We start from the raw sequence: 19214 nt of genomic DNA, 5'->3' as shown, positions 1-19214 counted from the left end.
TAAAGTTAAACATGCTTACCATATGATCCACCAACCCCACTCCTAGGTATTTCCCTAGAGAAATGAAAGCACCCAAAATATGTATATAAATGTTCATACAACTCTATTCATAAATGCCAAAAACTGGAGCCAACCCAAATGTCCCTCAACAGGTCAATGAACAAATGGTGGGACATCCCTACAATGGAAATATACTTGGCAATAAAAAGGAAAGAACTATTGACAAGTACAAAAACATCAAAGGCATCGTGCTCCAAAGTCTCAAAAGGCTACATACTGTATAATATTTGTATAATATTTTCCAAAACTATAGTGACAGAGGACAGACTAGTGGTTTCCAAGGGTTGGGATAGGGCACGGGCATGACCGTAAAACAAAGGGTCAGCAAACATTTTCTGCAGAGGGCCAATAGTAAATATTTTAGGCATCGTGGGCCACATATGGTCTCTGTTGCATGTTCTCTATATTTGTTGCTTTTCTTTTTCCAACACTTGAAAAATGTAAGAACCATTTTTAGTTTCTGGGCCCTAAGAAAACAGGTCATGGGCCAGATTTGATTCAGGTAGTTTGCTGACTCCTGCTATAATGAGAGCATAAGGCAGTCCAGGGTGGGGTATGTGATGTCATTGTTCTGTATCCTAACTGTGGTGATGATAACACAAATCTATAGATGTGTTAGAATTCATAGAAGTGCATGCACACAAAAATGACAATAATATTGTATATTAAATGTCAGTAACCCTTCAGATCAGTTCATCTCTGTCCCAAGAAAGATCAAAGATTGACTTTTCCTAGAGATCAAGAAATATTTTAAGGGCCAGCCCGGTGGGTCAGGTGGTTAGAGCTCCATGCTCCTAACTCCAAAGGCTGCCGGTTCGATTCCCACATGGGCCAGTGGGCTCTCAACCACAAGGTTGCCGGTTCGATTCCTCGACTCCCGCAAGGGATGGTGGGCTCCGCCCCCTGCAACTAAGATTGAACACGGCACCTTGAGCTGAGCTGCCGCTGAGCTCCCAGATGGCTCGGTTGGTTGGAGCGTGTCCTCTCAACCACAAGGTTGCCAGTTCAATTCCTCGACTCCCACATGGGATGGTGGGCTGCGCCCCCTGCAACTAGTAACGGCAACTGGACCTGGAGCTGAGCTGCGCCCTCCACAACTAAGACTGAAAGGACAACAACTTGACTTGGCTATGGCTTCTATCTATTCTACTTACAGATTATTTACTGTAGTAATTCCCTCAATTAAAATGGCACCCTTGTGTGAATGAGACAAGGAATTCAGTTGTAACTTGTGTTATGACGGTGACAACCATTTCTTTGAGGACTGGAAAGACAAGTGTTATTCTGTTACAGAGAGATAAATGTATTTATTTATTTATTACTTATAATAATGTCCAGTTTATTAGCAGAGCAATGAACACTTAAGCTCAAAGCAGTATGAGTTTCAGCCTTTAAACAGCAATTCAAGCTGAATTGTTTTAGAATAAGGTGCTCTTGTGTCAGCAATTATAAGTTGTGCTATATAGAGAATGCGCCCTTTCTTAAGTTTTCCAAACTAGAGAAGAGAACCTCACATTTACTTGCATGCTCTGGACAAGAGGGTCACTGTGTCATAGCAGTCGCACTTTTCGCCAGGCCTTGGTGACTATCAGAGAGAATACTCAACGTATTGTATTTAAAAATCGAGAGAACTGACTTCTGTGGTCTGGCCAAAGGAACACATTTGTAATGCTTCCCTAAAGACAGTCTTTAAGAAAATAAAAATATTTAATGTTTAGTAGTGATTCTCACAGTGGTGGGCGTGTGTACTTCAGGGCTGGGGATGCTTTAGGAAATTATACGGCCAAATACCACAATCACTGGCTTGCGGAGCCCTTCGAAAAACAGTGTAGAACCAACAACAAAGGAACAAGACAAAGAAAGAAATAAAAACTGATAGACACAGATAACAGTTTAGTGGTTACCAGAAGGTAAGGGAGGACGGGGGTGGTAGATGAGGGTAAATGGGATCAAATATATGGTTATGGAAAGAGAACTGACTCTGGGTGGTGAACACACAATGTGGTATATAAATGATGTAATACAGAATTGTACACCTGAAACCTATGTAACTTTACTGACCGTTGTCACCTCAATAAACATTAATTAAACAAGAAAAAAGAAAAATAGTGTAGAACCTTTCATGTAGGTAACCCTTTAAACTATATTTATCAAATATATACTTCAGGTAATCATGTGATAGAGAATGGAAATCTTTCCTACATTTTATTCTGGCTACAAAGGAATTTCAAAACTAAGCATAAAACATGGAGCAAAAAAAAGAACAATGTATTTCTGTGTCCCTACAGGATAGTGTTATAACCAATGGCTGGCTTGGCATTTCTCTCTGTTTCTTTAGGCACCATCTCTTCCCATCATCCTTAAGTACTGCCCCACACTCCAAACCAAGTGCTTGTGCTTATGAGACAGACCTTTTTCTCTCTTTATGCCCATAAAAATGTTTCTACAGCAAAATCTTATTGAGCACCTATGTTCCAGGTAATAGTCTATGCTTGGCATACATAAGCAAACAAAAGTCTCTGCCTTCATAGAGCTTGCATTCTAGTGGTGGGAGATAGAACACAAACAATAAATATAAGAAATAAGTAAATTATATACAATGTTAGATACATTTGGATTGCTCAAGGTGACTGGTTAGCTAGTATCTTTGCTAAGTTGCTGATAAATTGTAATTCTCCCCTCTCTTTTGCATCATCAATTTCTCTCTCTACTGGACTATTCCATCAAGAAGCTATTATTTCTCTAATCTTAAAAGGAAGCCCTCTCTTGATTCATTCTGTTCCCACTACAGCAAATAGCGTGATCCTGGTAACACATAAGTCAGGTGATACCACTCCTGCAAATCTTCAGTACCTCCACAGAGTCAAGTTCTAAGACCTCACAATGCGCTTGACATGCGCTATTCTTAGTTACTTCTCCAACCTCCTCTCCTCTCTCTCTCTCATCTTCAATGTCTTTCAATAAGATTTATTTTTGTTGTTTTCTAAATTACACTTTTCAACTCTTTGATTTTGAAATAATTATAGATTTCACAGGCAGTTGCAGTGATAGTACAGAGAGATCCCAGGTACTCTTTGCTCATCTCCAATAGTTACACCTTCCCTAACGAAAGAATGATATTGAAAGCAGTAACCTGACAGTGGTACAATGTGTGTGTAGTTCTGTGTCATTTTATCACGTGTAGATTACTGAAACCACCACTACAATCAAGATACAGAACATTTCTATCACCATAAAGAACTCTCCTTTACTACCCCTTTATAGACACACCCACCACTCATCCCCACCAACTCTAACCCCTGGAAACCACTAATTTGTTCTCCATCTCTATAATTTTGTCACTAGAGAATGTTATATGAATAGAATCATGCAGTATGTGATCTTTTGAAATTGGCTTTTGTTCAGTGTAATGCCTTTAGAATTCATCCAAGCTGTTGCATGTATCAACCATCACTTCATTTTACCGCTGAGTAGTATTCCATGGCACAGATGTACCACACTTGTTTAACCATCCACCTGTGAAAGACATCTAGGCTATTTCCAATTTTAGGCTATTACAAATAAAACTACTATGAACAATCATGTACAGGTTTTAGTGTGGACATAAGTTTTTATTTCTCTGGGATAAATGCCAGGAGTGCACTTGCTGGGCCATATGGTAAGTGTGTTTAGTTTTTAAAGGAACTGCAAAACTGTTTTCCAGAGTAGCTGTACCATTTTACATTCCAACAGCAATGTCTGAGAGACCTAGTTTCTCCACATCCTTGCCTGCATCTGGTGTCATTATTTTTTCCAGTTTTATTGCGATATAATTGACATATAACATTGTATACATTTAAGGTGTATAATATAATTTGATTATGTATATATTGCAAAATGAGTACCACAATGAGTTTAGTTAACATCCATCATTTATTCATTTGGTGAGACCACAGAAGTCAGTTCTGTGTATAATGTATACTATATACAGTATACTGTATGATCTCACTTATATGTGAAATCTAAAAAACCAAACTAATAGAAACAGATCAGATTTGTGGTTGCCAGAGGCAGGGGATGGAGGGTGGAAGAACTGGGTGAAGATGGCAAAAAGGTACAAACTTCTAGTTATAAGATAAATAACTTCTGGAGATACAATGTACATGATAATTATAGTTCACAATACTGTACTGTATATTTGAAAGTTGCTATCAGAGTAGATCTTAAAAGTTCTCGTCACAAGGGGAAAGAAAACTGTAACTATGAGCTGACTGCATCTCTATTTCTCTTCCCTTCACTCACTCTGCTCCAGCCACATTGGCTTTGTAATTCATCCAACACATCAGACAACCTCCTGTCTCAACGTCTTGGCATTTGCTCTTCTCTTTGTTTGGAATGCTATTTCCCCAGATATCCTCACTTCCTTCGGATATTACTTAAAGTCACTTTCTTGTTCATCTTCACACCGCCAACACCTCTGCCCAAGATATCTTATCCCCTTTCCTGGCTTTAGCTTTTCTCTTTAACACTTAGTATTATTGATATAACTATTTTTGTACCTGTGTCTTTATATCTATACTTTTTTTTTAGTGTGGTTTTCCAGTACCCATCAGCTCCAAGTGAAGTAGTCGCCTCAATCTAGCTGTGGAAGGCGCAGCTCACAGTGGCCCATGTGGGGATCGAACCAGCAACCTTGTTGTTAAAGAGCACCGTGCTCTAACCAATTGAACTAACCGGTTGGCCCTAACTTATTTATCCTGTTTTTATCTATTTTTCCCACCAGAATATAATCTTATGAAGGTATGAATTTTTATGTTTCGTTTTTCTCCTTGGTCTCAGCGTTTAGAAGAATCCCTGGCACATGTGAGGTACTTAGTAAATATTTTAACACGTTGCGTATGGATCACGAGAATCTTCACGAGGGATTTAAACCCCGCCATACGTAACATGTTAAATGAATAATATTACCTACTATAATTGTGTTTCAACAGGGAATTATTGGCTTAACATCATGCTTTATGGATTATAATGCTGGTCACTGGGCAAATATTTTCTATAAGCTATTTCTTCCATATCCTTAAATCATAACATTTTGGCTATATCAATAGTTATAACTCTAATAAAAGATAATATTGTCTGTCAGGTCCCCATTCAATGTATTTATAAGAGTTGTAAATGTGGGCTCCTTCTTCTTCTTCAGACTACAGATCTTAATATGCCAGGGTTTTGTTTGTTTTGCTCTTACGTATACATTCTTCTCTCAGCAACTCATTTGTGACCTCTTTTCTTTCTTGTGTCATTCATCTTCTTCACCTCACCTCCCTGCCCTAAAAAAAATTGGAAGACTGGTTGATATCCAGGAAAACCTTTCATCTTTTACCTTAATCTTGTTTTCAGAGTTATCTCAATTTTCAACAGGCTTAAGTGAAATAAATTAAATATTTCTTAGATACAGATACTACTAAACATATAGTTTTACTCATCAAGTTCTGCTTACTATACATGTCTCTCCACTGACAACACATACAAATTGCATTGGTAAAATAAAGAAGTAGGGGAGGCTTCTGGAACCAGCATCTGTGTTCCTCAAATATCACAATGGGGGCCGGCCCAGGGGCTCAGGTGGTTGGAGCGCTGAGCTCCTAACGCCAAGGTCACCGGTTCGATTCCCACACAGGCCAGTGAGTTGCACCCTCTACAGCTAAGATTGTGAACAAGAGCTCTCCCTGGAGCTGGGCTGGCGTGAGCAGCTGGAGGTTGGTGTGAGCTGCTGTGGGCTCCTGTGTGTTGCTGTGGGCTGCTGTGCGCTGCCATGAGCAGCCAGTGGCCAGGGTGAGTGGCCGGAAGCCAGCAAGAGCTGCCGTGAGCTGCTGTGAGCAGCTGACCGATGACTGGCAACCGACTGCCTCAGCCGGGGGGGAAGTGCAAGGCTCATAATACCAGCATGGGCCAGGGAGCTGTGCCTACACAACTAGACTGAGAAACAACGGCTTGAACTGGAGTGAGTGGGGGGAGGCGAAAGAAAGGGGGAAAATATATATCAGAATTGCTTGATGGAGTTTAATGAGGCACTTGCCCATTAATTTTAAGTTGGAGTTTCAAATTATTTGGACATCATCACTCTGCAATGTATTTTAAATTTTCCTGAGTAAAACCTTAAATTATTCTTCCTATAATTTTAAAGCATAACCAGTTATTATGGCATTTAATAGGAATATACTAGGCAGTCACAAAAATACTTGAAACTAGATTGATTTACAAATTAAGATTTGCTGTACAGCATAGGGAAAATAGTCAATAATATCATAATAACTTTGTACAGTTACAGATGGTTACTAGACTTATCCTGGTGATCACTTTGTAAGGCACAGAAATGTAGAATCACTATGCTATATCCCTGAAACTAATATAATATTTTATGTCAACAATACCTGAATAAAAACATAAAATAAAAATTAAGATTTGCTTTCAACCTATTTGAAGAAATAATGATGGAAAACTTCCCTAACCTGGTGAAGGAAATAAATACAGTAGTACCTCAGTTTTCGAACGTCTCCGTTGACGTACATTTCGGTTTACAAACGCAGTAAACCTGGAAGTGATTGCTTCGGTTTTCGAACATGCCTCAGAAATTGAACATGTCACGCAGCTTCCACTGAGTGCAAGATCCTGAGGCCTAGCTGTCGGCTGTTTTCGAACACTTCAGAACTTGAACGGTCTTCCGGAATGGATTACGTTTGAAAACCAAGGTACCACTGTATACAAGCCTAGGAAGCACAGAGAGTCCCAAACAAGATGAACCCAAAGAGGCCCACACCAAGACATATCATAATTAAAATGTCAAAGGTTAAAGATGAAGAATCTTAAAAGGAGCAAGAGAAAAGCAGTTAGTTACCTACAAGGGAGCTCCCATAAGACTATCAGCTGATTTCTCAACAGAAACTTTGCAGGCCAGACGGGATTGGCATGAAATATTCGAAGTGATGAAAAGCTAGGACCTATAACCAAGATTACTCTACCCAGCAAAGCTATCATTTAGAATCAAAAGACAGATAAAGAGCTTCCCAGACAAGAAAAAGCTAAAGGAATTCATCACCACCAAACCAGTATTACAAAGAATGTTAGAGGGACGTCTTTAAGACAGAAAAAAAAGACCAAAAATATGAATAACAAAATGGCAATAACTACATATTAATCAATAATCACTTTCAATGTAAATGGGTTAAATGTTCCAATCAAAAGATAGGGGCGCTGAATGGATAAGAAAACAAGACCCTCACATATGCTGCGTATAAGAGACTCACTTCAGATCGAAAGACACTTGCAGCCTGAAAGTAAAGGGATGGAAAAAGATACTTCATGAAATGAAAATGAAAAATAAACAAAACAAAAAAAGCTAGGGTAGCAATACTTACAGCAGACAAAACAGACTTTAAAACAAAGGCTATAACAAGAAACAAAGAAGGACCCAATAATTCCACTTCTGGGTATTTGGCCGAAGAAACCCAAAATGGTACTTTGAGGGGCCATTTGCATCCTTATGTTCACTGCAGCATTGTTTACAATGGCCAAGATGTGGAGGCAGCCTGGGTGTCCATCAATGGATGAGTAGATAAAGAACAGGTGGTACATATATACAATGGAATATTGCTTGGCCATGGAAAGGAATGGGTTCTTGCCATCTGCGGTGACATGGATGGACCTGGAGGGTATTATGCTGAGTGGTGTATGTCAGACAGAAAAACACAGATGCAATATGATTTTGCTTATATGAGGTGTGGTTAAAAGATATGGTTAATATTTAAATAAAATAAATTTATTGTAGCAAAAAACACATTGTCATTAATCCCACTAAAATACTTCCCCTCGCTTTGAACACACTTATCCCATCGTTTTTGCCACTTTCTGAAGCAGTTCTGGAAGTCCTCTTTCCTGAATGTCTTTACTTCACCCTCCATCATGACAATGCTCCGTGTCATACATCACTTCTGGCACAGCAATTTCCGTCAAATAAAAACACTATGGTGTGTCCTCATCTACTTTATTCACCGGATCTGGCACCATGCCACTTCTGGCTCTTCCCCAAAGGCAAAATGACCATGAAAGGAAAACATTTTGAATCGATTTAGAATATTTAGGCAGCCACAACAGTGCAACTAAAGACACTCATGAAAGAGGACTTCCAGAACTGCGTCAGAAAGTGGCAAGAACGATGGGATAGGTGTGTTTGAAGTGAGGAGGAGTATTTCCAGCTATAAATGCAATGTCTTTTATTGTACTGCATTTTTTAAAAATTTAAACATTCATCGTACTTTTTGATCAAACTGCATATGTGAAGTCTAAAGAACAAAATAAATAAACAAAACAGAAAGAAACTCAGATACAAAGAACATTTTGATGGTTGCCAGATGGGAGGGGGGTTGGAGGGGTAGGTGAAAAGGGGAAGGGATTAAAAAGTACAAATTGGTTGTTACAAAGTAGTCATGGGTACGTAGGGTATAGCATAAGGAATATAGTCAATAATATTGTAATAACTATGTATGGCGTCAGATGGATACCAGATTTATCAGGGTGATATATGGGAGAGGGTTAGGGCAGGGTGAAAAAGGTGAAGGGATTAAGAAGTACAAATTGGTAGTTACATAATAGTCATGGGGATGTAAAGTACAGCATAGGGAATATAGTCAATAATATATTAATAACTATGTATAGTGCCAGGTGGGTAGACTAGTCAGAAGGATCACTTCTTAAATTATGTAAATGTCTAACTGCTATGCTGTACACCTGAAATTAATATAAAATAATACTGAACGTCAACTGTAATTTAAAAATTTAAAAGGGGGCAAAAGGTGAAGGGGAATAAGAGGTTCAAATTTCCAGGTATAAAACAAGTAAGTCATGGGGGTATAATGTACAGCATAGGGAATATAGTCAATAATATTGTGATATTGTGGTATGGTGTCAGATGTTTCCTGGACTTACCATGGGGATCACTTCTTTAGGTATATAAATGTTGAATAACTATGGTGTATACCTGAAACTAATATAATATTGTATTAGTTATATTTTAATAATAATCGTTTAAAAATTTGCTTTCAAATGATCATATATTAAAAATACTTTGCAAGTATGTGTGTTTCCTTCTATGGTTCCTAAATATAGTATAATGACTAGAGAAGTATATCCCCTATTTTTTTATTATTATATTCAAGACAAATGCTTTTTGTTAATCTGTACTTTTTTATTATTGTAATTTTTAAAAAGTTACTCTCAACTAATGAATGGAGTTACACTTCCACACTTAGTCAACATTAAATTACTAAGTGTGCTAGAGATTATTTAAAGGCTTAAAATGCATGGTTTTAAGCATTTGGGGGAATTTAAGACAAAAATGTAAAGTTATTTGTCAAAAAATTTTAAATGTTACATGATGGCTGAAATAAAATTCTTAGGATAAGAATAGCGTGTGTGGAGGTGGGTTTGAAATATCCAAGACCAACATTTTAGTTTTTAAAAATGGAAATTCCCTGTTTTAGTCATTAAATATTCTAATCACACAGCATGCCAGATTTTAAAATATTTATTTTTAAAATTCAATCTGTATTGTTTACCTTCTTATAAATCATCTTAGAGTACAATCAAAGTTATATGGCTTAAAAGTATCCACCTAGACCCTCTAGGTGGATACTTTTACTGATTTCAAATTTGTTGGATTTTAACTTTACTGAGTAATCATTTGTACTTAGGACGTGAGTATTTGCTTGCTTTATGTGTCTACTGATGGCGGTTGGGAGTAAAATCCACTCTCAAAGTCTCCCTCCTTGAACAGAGCATATACTACAATAAGAGGTTACATCATCTCATCATGATAAAAATCTCAAACATCTTTATTTAAAAGTTTCAAATTACATCTGTTGCAACACCAAAGCAACCAGCTCATTAATCACCTTTCTTCTCCACAAATAACTACCTGCATATAATATAATTCCAGTCTCCCTAACGTAACTTAATTTTTCATTAAAAATTTAAAAAAGAAATGAGCAAGCTGAAATAGTGGAGTTGAAGAGTGCTGCTTTTTTTGTGGTTTACTCCCTGTCCATTCCCAATTATTTTTGCCACCTGGTACACAGAAGATGTGGCCCAACAAAAGGGATTATAACACACACACACACCTATCTGTCACAGTCCTGGTCTCAGGAGTTAACATACGAGGTCTGACAATTAAATTCACGAACTTGTTGCAGTGCTATAGCTAACCTTTTTTGACATCAGAGGGATTATTCATTATGAATTTGTACCAACTGGACTGTTAACTGAGCTTCCTATTTGGAAGTGCTGAAAAGGCTGCGTGAAAAAGTCAGACAACCTGAACTTTTCACCAACAATTCATGGCTCTTGCATCATGACAATGCACCAGCTCACACGGCACTGTCTGTGAGGGAGTTTTTAGCCAGTAAACAAAGAACTGTATTGGAATACCCTCCCTACTCACCTGATCTGGCCCCCAGTGACTTCTTTCTTTACTCGAAGATAAAGGAAATACTGAAAGGAAGACATTTTGATGACATTCAGGACATCAAGGGTAATATGACAACAGCTCTGACGGCCATTCCAGAAAAAGAGTTCCAAAGTTGCTTTGAAGGGTAGACTAGACACAGGCATCAGTGCATAATTTCCCAAGGGGAGTACTTCAAAGGTGACCGTAGTGATATTCAGCAGTGAGGTATGTAGCACTTTTTCTAGGATAAGTTCGTGAACTTAATCGTCAGATCTCGTACTTCACTTTTGTTATTTGGTTTCCCATTTTCAAGTTATTCAGCTGCTAGCTTTCTTTTTAACTAGGAGTAATTTGTGAAAAAACTAGATGATAAATTATCTCCCTCAAAAAAAAACACATAAAATATGAGCAAGTAGGGCCTAAACTAGTGACAGCTATAAATACCTACAGTATCAGTTTATGTGCAGAAGTAGGTAAGTAACTGATCTGAGAATAATAACCAGCAGGTACTCATTGAAAGCTTATAGAGCCAACATGAAGACAGGAGCTAAAACTGTAAGGGGTTTACCATTCCAGTGGCAAGTGAATAGCATGGGTCTGCAATAATGTCTAAGAGGACTAAAATCGTGTGGCTAACACATATGAGCTCTTGGAACAAAGCTTCCAAAGCATCCTTTGAGGATAAAGATCCACACTGAGGAGGTCTGTTGATGAATATAAATGAAATAGAATAGTGACAACTGAGACAAAGAAAGACAGGTCCAGAAAAAGTAGGGGAGGGGTACAGAGGCTGGAGACCTCAGAAATGAAACCACCCTATTTTTGTACATTTCAAAAAAGAAAAAAACAACAGCATAGGAGAGCTGTAGCCATAAAGTTATAAAATCCGTATCTCCCTTCTAAAAGTTCAGGAAAATTAAATTCACTTGAAAATGAACAATATAATAAAATAAAGGACAGAAACCACCTGATCATCTTTATAGATACAGAAAAAGTCTTTGACATTCATAATACGAACTCTCAATAAACCTAGAGCAGAAGGGAAATTTCTCAATCTGATAAAGACATGTACAAAAACCCCACAGTTAACATCACACTTCATGATAAAAGACTGGATGTTTCTCCTTAAGACTGGGAACAAAGCAAGGATGCCCCACTCTTGCCACTTCACTGTTGCCACTTCAACATTATACTGGAGCTTCTGGCCAGGGCAATCAGGCAAGAAAAATAAAAGGCATCCAGATTGTAAAGGAAGAAGTAAAACTGTATTTGCAGATGACATGATCCTATTTGTAGAAAACCCTAAGTAAGTAATTCATGCACAAAAAATTAACTAATAAATACATTCAGCAAAATCACAGGATACAAAATCAGTTTACAAAAACTAATTGTATTACTATTTACAAGCAATGAACAATCCAAAAATGAAATTAAGAAAACAATTCCATTCACAATAGCATTAAAAATAATTAAAATACTTATACTTAGCAATAAATTTAACAAAATAAATATACAACAAGCATATTGAAATTTTAAAAACATCGATGAGGGAAATTAAGGAAGTTCTAAATAAATGGAGAGACATCCCATGTTCATGGATTGGAAGACTCAATATTATTAATATACAAATTCTCCCCAAATTGATCTATAGGTTAACACAATCCCTAATAAAATTCCAAGATTTGTCTTTCTGTTTTTTTGTTGTTGTTGTTGTTTTGCAGAAATGGACAAGCTGGTAGTTGGGAGACAATTCTCCATGGATATTTCACAGTTCTGCACAATCTAGGTCTTCTGAGCAAAGAACATGTTTGAACAGCAAAGGCCTTGGAATCTAGTGATTTAGAGATATGCCTCTCTTAGAGCTATTTGCTTACATTCCAAGGTAATAAATCTAGAGATCTCTCCCCAGAGAAGATTTGTTTATATTCTGGAGTAAAGATAAAGACATTCTCCCTCTCTCCCTAAAGGGGAGAATGGGCAGATGTGCCAGAAAACTTGATAAAAGCTGTCTCATAATTTTGGGGGTTCTTTCCTGCAGTGCAGGAAAACAGCTGACCCTCACTTGTGTTGCCCTGTGGAGAATTGCCACATGGGGAACTAATGCAAGATGCTACCCTGGATGTTGCTTTTACTGTAAATAATAAATTACTTGTGTCCCTGACACAAGAGTCTGATGTCTTCTGTCAGTACACATATGTAGGTGAAACTGTGTCAAACAAACTTAGATTAAAAGTAGGGTAAAATCTCAGACCTTTCACAGTTTCTGTCTTAATACTGATCCTAAAATTAAGTGGAATAGACATAGAATACCCAAAATAATTTTGAAAATGCAAAACAAAATTGGAGGACTTCCACTTCCCAATGTCAAAACTTATTATACACTGTAGCTATCGATACAGTATGATGTTGGCATAAAGATTGACATATAAATCAATAGAAAAGAATTGAGAATCTAGAAGTAAACTTTATATTTATGTCAATTGATTTTTGACAGAGGTGCCAAGGCATTTCAATAGGGGAAAGGATAGTTTTTACAGTAAATGGTGCTGGGAAAATTGGACATCCATGTGCACACCATACTCAAAAATTAACTGAAAATGAATCAGAGACCTAAATGTAAAAGCTAACAGCATAAAACTTGTAACAAAGGAACAGGAGAAAATCTTAAGGACCTTGACTAGGAAAAGATTTCTTAGATGTGACCCCAAAAGCATGATTCATAAAAGAATAAATGAATAAATCCAACATCATCAAAACTCAAAACTTTTGAACTTCAAAAGCATGACTAAGAAAATGAAAAACTGGGGCGGTCAGATGGCTCCGTTGGTTAGAGCGCGTGCTCTTAACAAGGTTGCCAGTTTGACTGCCGCATGGGATGGTGGGCTGCACCCCGCCCCCGCAACTAGATTGAAAATGGCGACTGGACTAGGAGCTGAGCTGCACCCTCCACAACCAAGACTGAAGAACAACAACTTAACTTGGAGCTGATGGGTCCTGGGAAAACACACTGTTGTGTCCCCAATAAAGTCCTGGAAATACACACTATTCCCCTTCCCCAATAAAATCTTAAAAAAAAAAAAAAAAATGAAAAGCCATAGACCGGGAGAAAGTATTTGTAATTCACATATCCAGATAAAGGACTCTAATATACATTCAGAATATACAAAGAACTTTTATAATTCAACAAGAAAAATACCAAACCAATTTTATAAACAGACAAAAACCTGGACATGTTCCCTATACCTAAACAGTACTGCCTGCTAAAGAATAATTAAGTAGGTCCAGAGTCTCACAACATAATACCCCAAGTATCCAGGATACAATTGAAGATGACGCATCATGTGAAAAACCAGGACAATTGCAACAGATGCCAACACTAAGCTGACTCAGATGTTGGAATTATCTGACAAAGATTTTAAAGCATCAATCATAAAAATGCTTCAATGAGCAATCACAAACACACCTGAATCAAATGAAAAAAAAAAAAAGAAAATTCTCAGCATAAAAGCCCAGAAGATACTTAAAAGAACCAAAGAAATTATGGAACTGAAAAATACAATTACTGAAATAAAAAACTCATTGGATGGGTTCAGTAGTTGATTGGAGAGGATGGAGGAAATATTCAGCGATCCCAAAGACAAATCAATAAAAATTACACAATCTCAACAAGAGAGAGCTCTTACATTTACGTCTTTGATACATTTTTAATTTTTGTATGTGGTATAAGGTATCAGTCCAAATTCATTCTTTTGCGTGTGGATATCCAGCCTTCCCAGCATCGTTAGTTGAAATGGCCAATTGATTTTTGGAAAAGGTGCAAAAATAATTCAATGAAGGAAAGAGTTTTTTCAACAAATTGTGCTAGAACAATTGGACATCCCATAGAGAAAGAAAAGAAAAACATGAGACGTGACCTAAACATCACACCATGTACACAGATTAATTCAAAATGGATCATGGATTTAAATGTAAAATGTAAAACTCTGAAACTTTTAGAAGAAAACATAGGAGAACTTCAGGACCTAGGACTAGGTAAAGAGTTCTTAGAAATAACACGAAAAGCACGATTCATAAAAGAAAAAAGTTAATAAATTAGACTTCATCAGAACTTAAAACTTTTGTGGTGTGAAATACTCTATTAAGAGGATGAAGGGGCGGCCAGTTAGCTCAGTTGGTTAGAGCGCAGTGCTCTTAACAACAAGGTTGCCGGGTTCGATCCCCACATGGGCCACTGTGAGCTGTGCCCTCCACAACTAGATTGAAACAACTACTTGACTTGGAGCTGATGGGTCCTGGAAAAACACACTAAACATAAATTTTTAAAAAAGTTTTGAAATCTATGTAACTTTACTAACAATTGTCACCCCAATAAACTTTAATTAAAGAAAAAAGAAAAAAGGAGGAGATGTAAAAGTTTCACACACAAAAAGAGGATGAAAAGACAAACTACAATATGGATGAAAATATTTGCAAATCATGTATCTGTCCAAAGCTTTCTTTATAGAAGTATAGAACTTTCAAAACTTAGGAAAAAATCCAATTATAAAATAGGCAAAAGAAATGAACAGACATTTCACCATGGAAGAGAGATGGATGGCAAATGAGTACATAAAACCATGTTCAACATCATTAGTTACTAGGGAAATACAAATTTAAACCCCAGTGAACTATCACTACAAACTTACTAGAACAGCTAAAATATAACAATGGTAACAAATACTGGTGAGGATGCAGAGAAACTGGATCTCTTCTACACTGGTGATGGCAATGTAAACTGGTGCAGCCAGTCTGGAAAATAGCTTGGCAGTGTATTAGTTTCCTATTGCTGCCATAGCAAATTACCATACACTTGTTAGCTTAAACAACATAAATTTATTCTCTCATAGTTTTGAAGGCTAGAAATCCAAAATCAAGGTATCAGCAGGGCCATGCTCTCTCTCCAAAGACCGTAGAGAAGAATTCCTTCTTGCATCTTCCTAGCTTATGGAGGCAATTTTTGATGTTCCTTGGTTTGTAGCTGTATCACTCCAATCTCTGCCTCCATTGTCACCTGGCTTTCTTCCCTCTGTGTACGAGTATCTCTCTGTCATAATTTTTGTTCATCAAATCCAGTCATTGGATTTAGGGCCTGCTCTAATCCAGTATGATCTCATTTTAACTTGATTACATCTTAATTAAGTATGGTCCTTACAATACTCTATATCCAATTTCCCCTTCCAATTTTACATGTCATTTGCCAATATTTTAATTTCATCTTGTTTTTAATATACCCAAATTAATCATTATTGTATCTTTATTTTTCAATAGTCAATGCCTATTTAGATTCATCTGCATATTTACCAATATCTCTACCACATATTTACAAATGGATTTGTTCACCATCATTTCCTGCATTGTACACCCTACTTCAGGATTTAAAACATTTCTTTCCAAAGTTAATCCTTCAGAGGTCCTTAGGGTGACAGTCTGTGAATGATAAGCTCCTTCTGTCTTTGTCTGAAAACGTCTTTATTTTGTCCTTCTTTGAATACAAAATTTGATCACGTGGTGTGGTGGCTATGAAAATCTGCCATTCAGATCTCTTACTAAGGCAGTGTAGTTGACAGATGGCCTCAGCTGCTGCACGCTGAATCTACTACCACATTAGCAGGAAGGCCACCGAAGCCACACTTCACACAGGCTGCTCTCAGTCAGTGACTCAGCATGGCAAGGCCACTAAGACCGACCCATTCAGCAAGATATGTGACTCCTCTGAATGGCTGCATTGGGAGGAAGACTCCTCTTCAGTCTGGCTGAACCTTTCTTTGAACTGCACTGCAATCTTCACATCTGCCCATGCCACCCTCCCTCTTTGCCACAGATCAGATCTGCATTGTGGTCTGAAGACTCTACCACCTTCTGGGGCTCCCTTCCTTTTTACCTTCTCAGGCATTTCCCCCCATTAATCTCTTGCATATCCAATCCCATCTTGGCTTTTACTTCTCAGAGGGCCTAGACTAACAAGCATAGTCTGCATATTAAACCAAAAGAAAATACATACAGTAATAAACATTGAAGTCCCACCTTTGCCCACATCTACTGTTTCCCTCACCACAACCACATTCACACGGATATACTAGTTTTTATTAAATTTTCATGTATCCTTTGAGTTTTTAATGGAAATATAATAAAATACGAAACAGTCTTATTTTCCTTTTTCTTACACAAAAGGTAGCATACTATAAACATTTTTCTTGGTCTTATACATTTTATCTTCTAGATCTCTTAAACTTCTTTAAATATTCGATCTTTGTGTCACTCTGTGTCAAAGAATTCTGGAACATTTCCTTAAATCTATCCTGTAGTTCATTTATTCTCCTTTTATTTGTGTCTAAGTTGCTTCTTAACTCATCCTAAAATTGCTTTTCAGAGCCTGCATTGTTTTATCTTTATATTTCTATGGTAATTTTTGTTTGTTTGTTTTCTTATCTATGGTAACTTTTCCTAATCTAGCTGTTCTTTTTTCATAGTGTCTTGTTCTTAGTGTTATGATCCTTATTTCAGGTTTCTAATTATCTAAAATACACTGATTTTATATTCTCTTTCAAATTTTATTCTATTATCTCTGGTTTTGGGGGGGGGGGCTGTAATCCTTCCACTTACTTCCGTGTTGCCCTGAAAATAAGACCTAGCCGGACAATCAGCTCTAATGCATCTTTTGGAGCAAAAGTTAATATAAGACCCAGTATTATATTATATTATATTATATTATATTATATTATATTATATTATATTATACCCGGTCTTATTTTAATATAAGACCGGGTCTTATATTTTTTGCTCCAAAGATGCATTAGAGCTGATGGCCCAGCTAGGTCTTATTTTCAGGGCAACAGGGTATGTCTGCTGATTTCTGCTTATGGTGGGTTGCTTTCTTGTGAGGTGTTATAATTTTTTACTATAAGTTCAACAGTGATGGGCATTTATTTTGCTATGTGTATCCAAAGCAACCTGGGCTCTTTGCATTTACTTTTGCCAGGTGTGTCCATTAGGGTCCAGTCAGGAGACAGAAACCACACCAGTAATTTGAACATAATACAAAGAATTATTAACGAGTTAAAGGTGTTTACAAAAAGGTTAAGAGAACTCTGAAGAACACAGGAATAGCATTACAGGGAGCAGCTACTAGCTCTAGAGTTGAGGGAGAGGATTCAAGGATGGAAAAAACTTGGAAAAGCACTGCCCCTCCCCTCACCCTCAGGCTGAAACTTAGACCTGTCAGAGAGGGTGGGTGGCAGCCCACTGGTCAGTGGAAAAGTCCTCTGGGGTGCAACAGGTCAGAGCTGGTCCACAATTGGCCAGCCAAGGCCAGGAATCAGGGAGCTGCTTGCCAGGGTGCTGGTGAATTAGGGCTAGTGAGCTAGGGCTGGAGAGCAGGGAGCTGCCTGTTTGGGTGCCAGGGAAGCTCAGTGTGGGGGGTTGCCACTAGGTCTCCTGCATAGTGCTGGCAAGGATGCCCCCTGCTGGGAATCTGGCGAAAATTGCTGAATGGTGGGTACCACTTGGTCTCCTGCACACCACTGACAGTTGCGCCATAAGATTCAGGGAAGAAAAAACAAAAACAAAAAAATCCCCTCCAGGCCAGACAGAAAGAGCTCCTGCCTCTGCTATGCTCTGCACTGTTCCTCCAGCACCCTCACTTGACAAAGCCTGACACTACACCATCTGGCAAAGGAGAACCGTTCACAAGGTCCAGTATCACAAAGCAGAGCAAAGAAAGGTAGATTTAGAGCTGAGAGGCAGCAAACTGGTAATTGATACATTGGGTTCTTGAGGAGGTATTATGGGGCCAGGACCAATTTTTCACTTTAATTTTGTAGTTTGGGATTACTGAACCACATGGGTAGTATAAATTTGGACTTCACACCCAAAAGAGGCATATCCCTTGGATTTTGATTTTTCAGGATACTCTCTCCCCCAAAGCCTTCCCATACAGCATTGCCTGTTTGTAAAGGTGGCTCCACTCCTATGTGGCAGATAATTATATAGCCATACCAACGTCCATGCGAAAATACTTACATGTTTTAGTACTGAAAGAATTATGTTACAGATTAATCCAGATAACTGACAATCTAGAATTTCTCATGCTCACAATGCCAAATTCATTACATAGAGCAAAAAATCAATAGACAGAATAATAAAGTAGTTCAAAGAAATATAAGCACAAACCAAGAAGAACCATGAAAGGAAGTTAACAAACTCTCCAAATGGAAGAAACAGTTAACATAGCAAGTCAAAGAAGATTTTAAAATTAAGTATAGTATCCCTAGAGATATTCTAGAGGAAAGTGCATGAGGGAAAAGATATAACTAGAGCTTTTAGAAATGAAATATCTGATGATTGAAATAAAAAATTCAAGAGATGTGCTAAAAAGAATAACAAACACACCTAGAAATGATATTAAATATATTTACTGATTAGTGTGGCACAAGTATCAAACAATCAGAATGTATACCTAACCAGTAAAACTTGGAACAGTATGTTCTAACAGTGTATGTTGGCTTAACTTCAGCCTGAAACACAGATGAAGACTGAGCCCGGAGACTTTTCCAGAATACAGTGCATAGGAGCAAAGAAATGAAAAATATAAGAGACACATCAAGAGACATAGAAGATGGATCCAGAACTTAAAATGCGC

General features: G+C 37.6%; 1 non-coding gene across 7 annotated transcripts in view; it reads right to left on the bottom strand.

Moving 5' to 3' along the window:
• Positions 1-19214, bottom strand: part of LOC109455926 (uncharacterized) — a 248987-nt gene that overhangs the window by 214950 nt on the left and 14823 nt on the right. Inside the window, exon 3 of one of the 7 annotated variants that reach the window (XR_012493412.1) lies at positions 5285-5366. The exons of the other annotated variants lie outside the window; for them this stretch is intronic. This is a non-coding gene — a transcript (uncharacterized LOC109455926). The remainder of the gene's footprint in view (positions 1-5284; positions 5367-19214) is intronic. 7 annotated transcript variants of the gene reach the window in all.

Source organism: Rhinolophus sinicus, chromosome X (assembly GCF_036562045.2).
Source record: "Rhinolophus sinicus isolate RSC01 chromosome X, ASM3656204v1, whole genome shotgun sequence".
NCBI classification, from domain to species: Eukaryota; Metazoa; Chordata; class Mammalia; order Chiroptera; family Rhinolophidae; genus Rhinolophus; species Rhinolophus sinicus.
Note: the sequence above shows the minus strand (reverse complement) of the source record. Positions and strands in the feature narration are given on the sequence as shown.